The sequence below is a fragment of the Mizuhopecten yessoensis genome, unplaced genomic scaffold (assembly GCF_002113885.1).
Source record: "Mizuhopecten yessoensis strain PY_sf001 unplaced genomic scaffold, ASM211388v2 scaffold2891, whole genome shotgun sequence".
Taxonomy (NCBI): Eukaryota; Metazoa; Mollusca; class Bivalvia; order Pectinida; family Pectinidae; genus Mizuhopecten; species Mizuhopecten yessoensis.
Window position 1 is genome coordinate 205,531 of NW_018404771.1, and position 8,450 is coordinate 213,980.

The following is an 8,450-nucleotide window of genomic DNA, read 5'->3' on the forward strand; positions in this document are numbered from 1 at the left end:
TGCACACAACAGTTCTGGTCACATGACGGAGTAGTCCATCTATAAGGGGGCATACAACAGTTGTTGTCACATGAAGGAGTAATCCATCGATGAGGGGGCACACAACAGCTCTAGTCACATGACGGAGTAGTCCATTGGTAAGGGGGCACACAACAGCTCTAGTCACATGACGGGGTAGTCCATCGATAAGGGGGCACACAACAGTTCTTGTCTCATGATGGAGTAGCCCATTGGTAAGGGGGCGCCACCAGTTCTTGTCTCATGACGGAGTAGTCCATTGGTTAGGCGGCACATAACAGCTCTGGTCACATGACGAAGTAGTCCATCGATAAGGGAGCACACAACAGCTCTGGTCACATGACGTAGTAGTCCATTGGTTAGGGGACACAACAGTTCTGGTCACATGACGGGGTAGTCCATTGGTAAGGGGGCACACAACAGCTCTAGTCACATGACGGAGCAGTCCATCGATAAGGAGGCTCACAACAGCTCTGGTCACATGACGGCTTAGTCCATCGATAAGGGGGCACACAACAGCTCTGGTCACATGACGCAGTAGTCCATTGATTAGGGGGCACACAACAGCTCTAGTCACGTGACGGAGTAGTCCATCGATAAGGGGGCACACAACAGCTCTAGTCACATGACGGAGTAGTCCATCGATAAGGGGACACACACCATCTCTGGTCACATGACGCAGTAGTCCATTGATTAGGGGGCACACAACAGCTCTAGTCACATGACGGAGTAGTCCATTGATTAGGGGGCACACAACAGCTCTAGTCACATTTCGGAGAAGTCCATTGATTAGGGGACACACAACAGCTCTGGTCACATGACGGAGTAGTCCATCGATATGGGGGCAAACAACAGCTCTGGTCATATGACGGAGTAGTCCATCGATAAGGGGGCACACAACAGCAATGGTCACATGACGAAGTAGTCCATTGATAAGGGGGCACACAACAGCTCCGGTCACATGACGGAGTAGTCCATTGATTAGGGGGCACATAACAGCTCCGGTCACATGACGGAGTAGTTCATTAATTAGGGGGCACACAGCAGCTCTGGTCATATTGCGAAGGTAACCATCGACGATGTGACCACAAAACAGATAAAAACACGGGACGTCGCAACAGCTGAAGTCATTTGAAGACGATGTCAGCTAGCGACATGACCACTCAGATGCCATTAAGAGTTTCTGACATGTTATTATTACATGAAAGTTTGGTATTCCTTTGTAATGCATTACTCTAAAAACTGAATAATCTGAAGTGCTAACAGAGACTCAATCCAGCCAGGAGCATCTGGGGAGGGGAGTCAGGCTCCATGATAACCAGAGGTATCTTGGGAGGGGTGGGGCTTCATCCTTACCATAGGTATATTGGGAGGAGGTCGAGCTCCATGCTTACCAGAGGTATCTGGGAAGGGGTAGGGCTCCATGCTAACCAGATGTATCTGGGGAGTGGGTGGGACTCCATACTAACTAGAGGTATATGGGGAGGGGTGGAGATCAATGTTTACCAGGGTTATCTGGCGAGGGACGGGACTCCATACTAACCAGAGGTGTTTGGAGAGGACGGGGTTTTATGCCAACCAAAGGTAGCTTGGGAGGGGTGGGCTCCATGGTAACCAGAGGTATCAAGGGGAATCACCATGCTAAACAGATGTACCCTGTAAGACATGGGCTTATCCAAATGTGCATTGGTAGACACCATCGAAACGAAAACGTTGTTGAAAACGAACAAATAGATGATGGTTCAGAATATTGTAATGCGGGTAGCACATAACGTTTCGTCTTTTGTATATCTTTGAGAAGATATAACATATCTGACAAAAACAACTATTTTTGTAAGGGTTCCATATACATGTTAGTCGCTTCTCCCAATCATTGAGTGGAATATAGCAGGACATTTCTGTTCCAAGAACTGAAGGGGTCTGAATGTTAGACTTTGTCCTTAAATGATAGAGGTGAAGAAGGGGATTTCTCTATCTAATAAAGAACCTCTTAATGAGAATGTAGTTATACAAAACAGCCGTTAGGGAGCTTGATTTATTTTATAATTCAAGATGAAATCAATAACTCCAGGTCCCTGTTCACAATAGCTGAATGCGATGTATACCAGTGCAGTTGATAATTATAACCATCGAGGAATTCCACTTTGCAATCTAACAATGGTCAAAGGCTTACTGCACATCTATAACAATTGACCAAGTTGTCTGATTGAAGCAGATAACTGCTTTTATAGATGCTAACATAATTATCCGTGGAATGCTGCTAACAAGCAATTAAATATTTCCACAGAAATCTCAAGTATAATTTGTTAAAATATAACACGCACAAACAAAGAGTCTCTTCAACATGTAGGGAAATACTTGTAGGTATATTTTCGATGATGAACAAATATATATAAATTTATATAAATATAAATTTATCATGACGGGGCTTTTTCCGAGCAGAGACAAAGTTTCCTCACATCTTTTTCAAACTCGCCTAACAATCCCTATATTACCCCTTGAAAACATTTTTAACGCTACGACTGAAAATAACAAGCATATTTGTTATTTATTTACATATGCAATGCTAAAAAAAAAAGGAAAAAAAAATCCGAATTCGAAATATAATTTGAAACTCAAATGCATGTTACATTGAGTTCATATCTTTTCCATATATGTCGACATAACCTGTTGGACGTTTATCGAGTAATCATTTCCCGAATGATATGAATGAACAGTATTTTGACAATATTTTTTATTATTTTTTTGTTGAAGATTATTAGTTAATTTGTAGTGAGGGCAACAAATCAAAAACATATTTGATTTCCAGTCAGATCCTTTGTGCGTCACTCAGTACAATTATAAAAAAAGAACATGCATTTAAAAAAAAAAAGTAAAATTTGATAATCATAGGGGTTTAATTTGCATTTTAAGTGTACAAACTGTTTGGATCGGAACGAGATTATGCCGATAATTTGATTCGATTTTAATTACGCGTCACTGTCCTTTTTCTGGAGATCGAGTTAGTTCGCTTGCCGGCCGTACGGAACAAGACTGCGTTTCAAACCGCCTCTACTTCCGGTACGTTAACCAGGAAATCCATCCGTGCTCGTTAAACTCTCGTTCGTCACGTGATCAAAATAATTCTGTAACATTAACAGTTATAAAGATCGATGTTAAAGTAGTTTCCTTTAAATTATCAGAGTTTGTCAAAGTTCTCTAATCTTGTTAGCGCATCAAACTATTATGTCAATTGCATGATGGGAGAATCTGAAATCATGCAAGATTTTATAATTGGCCGTAGCATTTATGACGCAGCAAATGTATATAAGGAGAGAGTTAAAGTAAATGCTACCGTTGCACACGATGTTATATCGAAGAACACTTTTTCTGAGTATTACACCTTATTCTTGATTAAAGTCACTTCCTTTGTCGAGGTTGGCATTTAACTCAAAGTTTGGTTCGGATTTCGACTCTTGTATTTTTTTGTCTTTTGTTTCTTCTAAATAATCGAATATCGCAAACCTGTGATTATGTAAAACGCATTGCAGGATGTGCCCATCAAAGATTACATCTACAAAATTTGCTTCATTAAAAACTCTATAATGATAACAACGGTAACGGTAACGATATTATAACGTTGTGGTACCCTTGCAACAACGATATACGTAAAGTACTAATAACAAAATTAGAAATATCTAACCCTTATTAAGATAACGGTGTCAAAATCATAGAAACGATAATAATTATGAGGAAGCCTTGGTCCAATTCAGAACGCGACAGAAATATATAACACACGCACACGGGAAGACCAAACTAATTCGCTGTTGTACATTTCATATAGTCACGTGTAGTGACATGTTTTTGTGGTGGAGGAAAGCCGGAGTTCCCTGAGAATAACCACCGACCTTTGGCCAGTACCTGGCGACTGCTCCACATTTGGCCTCGAAGTCACGACCCAGTGGTGGGGGGCTAGTGGTAGCAGACTGTCAGACGCCTTAACCACTTGGCCACCACGGCCCTTATTTCAATGTACAAAACATGAAAACATCTTTCTGAATAAATACTTGCAACAACTTTTATCAAGTACATACAGTAAAATAGTCCCTATAATGGAATAATGCGTTCCCACTACTTGTTTAATACTGATATTAATAGTTTAATCAATCTCAATCTGTTAGTGCGTGTATCTTTTGGACGCCAAACTGACCTTGAATCTTGTGTCGAGAGAGCATTCAATCTGAGCAGACAATCGCTTTGTCTATACATCTTTACATTAAATTGTTTCCTGTATTATTTCAAATAGGGAAAATGAGATAGAATTTGTTAAACTTCCTGTTAATAGCAAAAAAAGTGTATCCGCTCCGTTTATCTTATCAATAGTGAATTTTCTGAACTGAAAAGAGACCATGACGTTCTCCATAAACCATTTGTCGATAAAAAAAAAATACCCCCACGCACGCATCATTCAAAGTCGTTCGGTGGAACAGTTTATATGTCAGCTATATTTATCTTGATTATACTGGACGATTTCACTGACAAGCATGCAATGCATTTTACAACTGTAATGCATTTAGACCACTTAATGTTAGTTTCGTACAATGTATGTGTTTTATCACTTTCATTCGATAATCAAAGTTCAACACGAAAGATCATGTATATTTTGCGTGGAAGACCTAAAGCGAAATAATATTTCCGGAAATACTCTACCACTCTCAAACAAAACAATATGTTTGGAAATTATTTATATAAATAAATAATTAGCCCGTAGAACTTACTTGAAAATAAATAAAAAGAGGTAAACAAGAGAACGCAACAAAAGTATTCTTGATGTTAAAAAATCAACGAGGGTAGACAAGGTTTCGAACTCTGTCAATAGTTGTTCCGAAGCTAAGTCGTCCACCAGACTTGATATATGTCGGTGAGGAAGGAATGTCAAGGAGAAGGTTAACCAAGGTACGGTATGTAATGGACAATAGACAAGCTGAAGGTGTGTGAAAGCGATTAGTTTATCACAAGCCCCGTCTTCGTGGAAAATGAACTCTCACATGGCTCACAATCTAATTATACTATGCAGTAAAACTTAAGTTAGCTGTGTCCAATTCGAAAGATATCTCGATCTCTTATTTGTCCCCATCTCTTACCTACAATTCTTTCTTGTCATATGTATATTTAAGTAACTCTTAATAACTCATATGTATTGTAATCAATTATTTTTTGTCGAAGACGACTTCAATAAGTTGGCAAACCTTGTGTCCAATTCGTTTGCAACATCTGTTATTTGCAATAAAATATGTTTAAATCAAATCGGTGAGTTGGCCAGAGGTACCATGCAGATACATGGCTAAGAACATCGCATCACGTGACTACCAACATTATTAATATACCGGTATGTTTCTTATACTGTGACACAAGGACAATCATGTTCGATTCAAAATGTAAAGAAATCACCGAGGAAGTGTCCAATACAAAAAAAAGGTTTCTCCTGCGGCATAGGAAATTGAGTCGGGAGTAGACAGAAAGGCCATATCATTCCTGGTTTCCGGTTTGATGACAGCCGAATCTCTCACCGCTGTGCTCTCTCCACAGAGTTCTCAGACGGTCACTAATCACGTGACCGAGGTCAAGACTACGGACAATGGTGTCGGGGACTGTCATGTGGTGATGTCGGGTCTCCAATGAAGACATGACCACTGCTACTGATCACGTGCACTTGAAGACAAATGATCTGTGTCAATGACACGTTCTTATATATTTGTTACGCAAGTGGCGCTACACACTATTTCTTGTTTCTATCACTTTCAATTCTGTTGTCATTTTTTTTTAAATGACATTTTTCTGTCAAAAGATGTCTGCGTTATCTGACAACGTAAATTCTTGTCGTCGGTAGGCCGTGCGACCCCTCTTTATGTTCCTGTATTTTTAGCCCGAAGGACCAAGTGAGCTTATCCCATGGCGCAGCGTCCGTCGTCGGTCAACTTTTTCCTTTAAAACGCTACTTGTCCTGAACGGCTCAGAGGATTTTGACCAAATTTGGTCTGGAGCATCATTGGCCAAAGGGTTCTCAGTTTTGTATAATCAGAGGGTATGGTCCCTCTGGTGGCAAATGGGCGGGGCCAAATAGGGGGAAAATAGGTAAATCTTTGACTAAATTTATCCTAGAGCATCTTTGGACAAAGGAGACTCAAGTTTGTATAAACGGAGGGTGTGGCCCCTCTAGGGGCGGAGGGGCGGGGCCCAACAGGGGAAATAGAGGAATTTTTTCTCCTACTATACAAGAGAAGAGATTTAAACCAAATGCAGTCTGAAGCATGATTAGGAACAAAAGAATCAATTTTGAATAAACTGAGGTATGTGGGCCCCCTTTTAGGGGCAGATTGGTGGGGCCCATTCGGGGAAATAGAGGAAAACATGAAAGATCCTTCTCCTTCTGTACCGTTGAAGGGATTTTAACCAAACTTGTTCTAGAGATTTTTTTTGGCAAAGGAAATTGAATATTTATAAATGGAAGATGTGCCCCCACCACCACCAGCAAAACAGATTTATATGTAGTTCTTCTTGCAACTTTGTTTCTTGTACTTCTTTGATAAACCTGTATGGTACTCAGCAGGTTTTAAATTGAAAAAATCAAATACCATGTGAGCTATTAAGGCCCCTGGGCCTCTTGTTAATAATATGGGATGTCAATAATAAAATTCCAATAGTAATTTATAAGTCGATAGGATGTTTACATGGAAACGGATTATATGTATCTAACCATGTTTGTAAATGGCAGGCTTTTCTTTTTACAGTTTACGGTTAACTTCGTCCTCATTAACAAACACGAAAATAGATTATTATCGGGGAGCCTGAAGTTGGTTCCTAGTTCCTAGTTCCGTTTAAGATAAACGGAACTTGGAACCAGACTCTAGTTCCGTTTAAGGTAAACGGAACTGGGAACCAGACCCTAGTTCCGTTTAACATAAACGGAACTGGGAACCATACCCTAGTTCCGTTTAACATAAACGGAACTTGGAACCAGACCCTAGTTCCGTTTAACATAAACGGAACTTGGAACCAGACNCCCTAGTTCCGTTTAACATAAACGGAACTTGGAACCAGACCCTAGTTCCGTTTAACATAAACGGAACTGGGAACCAGACTCTAGTTCCGTTTAACATAAACAGAACTGGGAACCAGACACTAGTTCCGTTTAAAATTGAAATAACATTATCAATCGAACTTCGACCAAAATACTAGGTCTGCTTCAGAAAAAACATCATATCCAGCCTCTTATAATCGACTGGGAACTCAAATCTGAGTCAAGGACAGGAATCGAACCCACAACCTTTCACACGAAAAGTAAGACCACCATATCCTCTATAAAGTAATTGGTATTATACGGAACTGAGTGTCAGACTCCAGTTACGTTTTTCCTGAAACGGAACTGGGAACGAGACCCCAGTTCCGTATAGTAAACGTTTACGTTTTTTGTAATTCTTTCCCTGTCTACCTCGAAAAACGATAGGTCAAAGGCGCGTAGTTATATCTGAATTAAGTACTGGAATCGAACCCACAACCTTTCACACGAAAATTAAGACCACCATAGCCTCTAAAAAGTAATTGATCTTATACGGAACTGAGTGTCAGACTCCAGTTATCGTTGTGGAATGATATGAGCATTCCCAATAAATGAGAAAACTGACCTTCCTATAAGAGACTATACAATGTACATAAAAGTATTCGTCAATGTTCGACAGAGAACACCGCTAACTGAGGAGTGCATGTCAAGAGGACTTGAATATTTTTATCCAATACCATGCTTTGTTAACCGATCACGTCGTAAAGTTTGAAAAAAGAACTTTACCTTTACTACTGCAATGGACTTAAGACTTAGTTTTGGAATGTCTAAAAATCTTCATTTCTTCAACCTGAAACGACAGCAAAGACATTTGTCTAAGCTAAAAAGCAATGAGGGCAAACAAGGTTTCGATAGGATTTTAATGTATTAATTCCGGTCTGATGACAACCGAATCTCTCACCGATCTGGGCTATTACTTTGGTAGGGGGTTGACTGAATTCGGCAAAGCCTCGTTCTGAATTTGTAACATCCGTTTATTGAGATTCCTTTATTTACGTCATACAGGCGTGGCTGACTATTTTTGTTCTAAAAAAATATACAAAGTGCAAACCTATGTAACGTTGATTCTAGTAAATACATTTCCGTACATCTGTGTCTATGTCCCCTTTGTCTATCTATCTGATTGAATGCTTGTCTCTCTATTTATCAATCTTCTCCTTGTAGCGGTATTTCTCCCTGACTTTGTCTTTTTGTCGTCTTGTCTGTCTCTGCCACTACACTATCTGATGTTGTTCTGCCTGTGTATCTGTTATCTGTGATTCTTTTCCTCTGTCTCTGTCTGTCTGTCTGTCTTTCTGTTTATCTTCGTATCTGTCTCTACCTATCTGTCTAT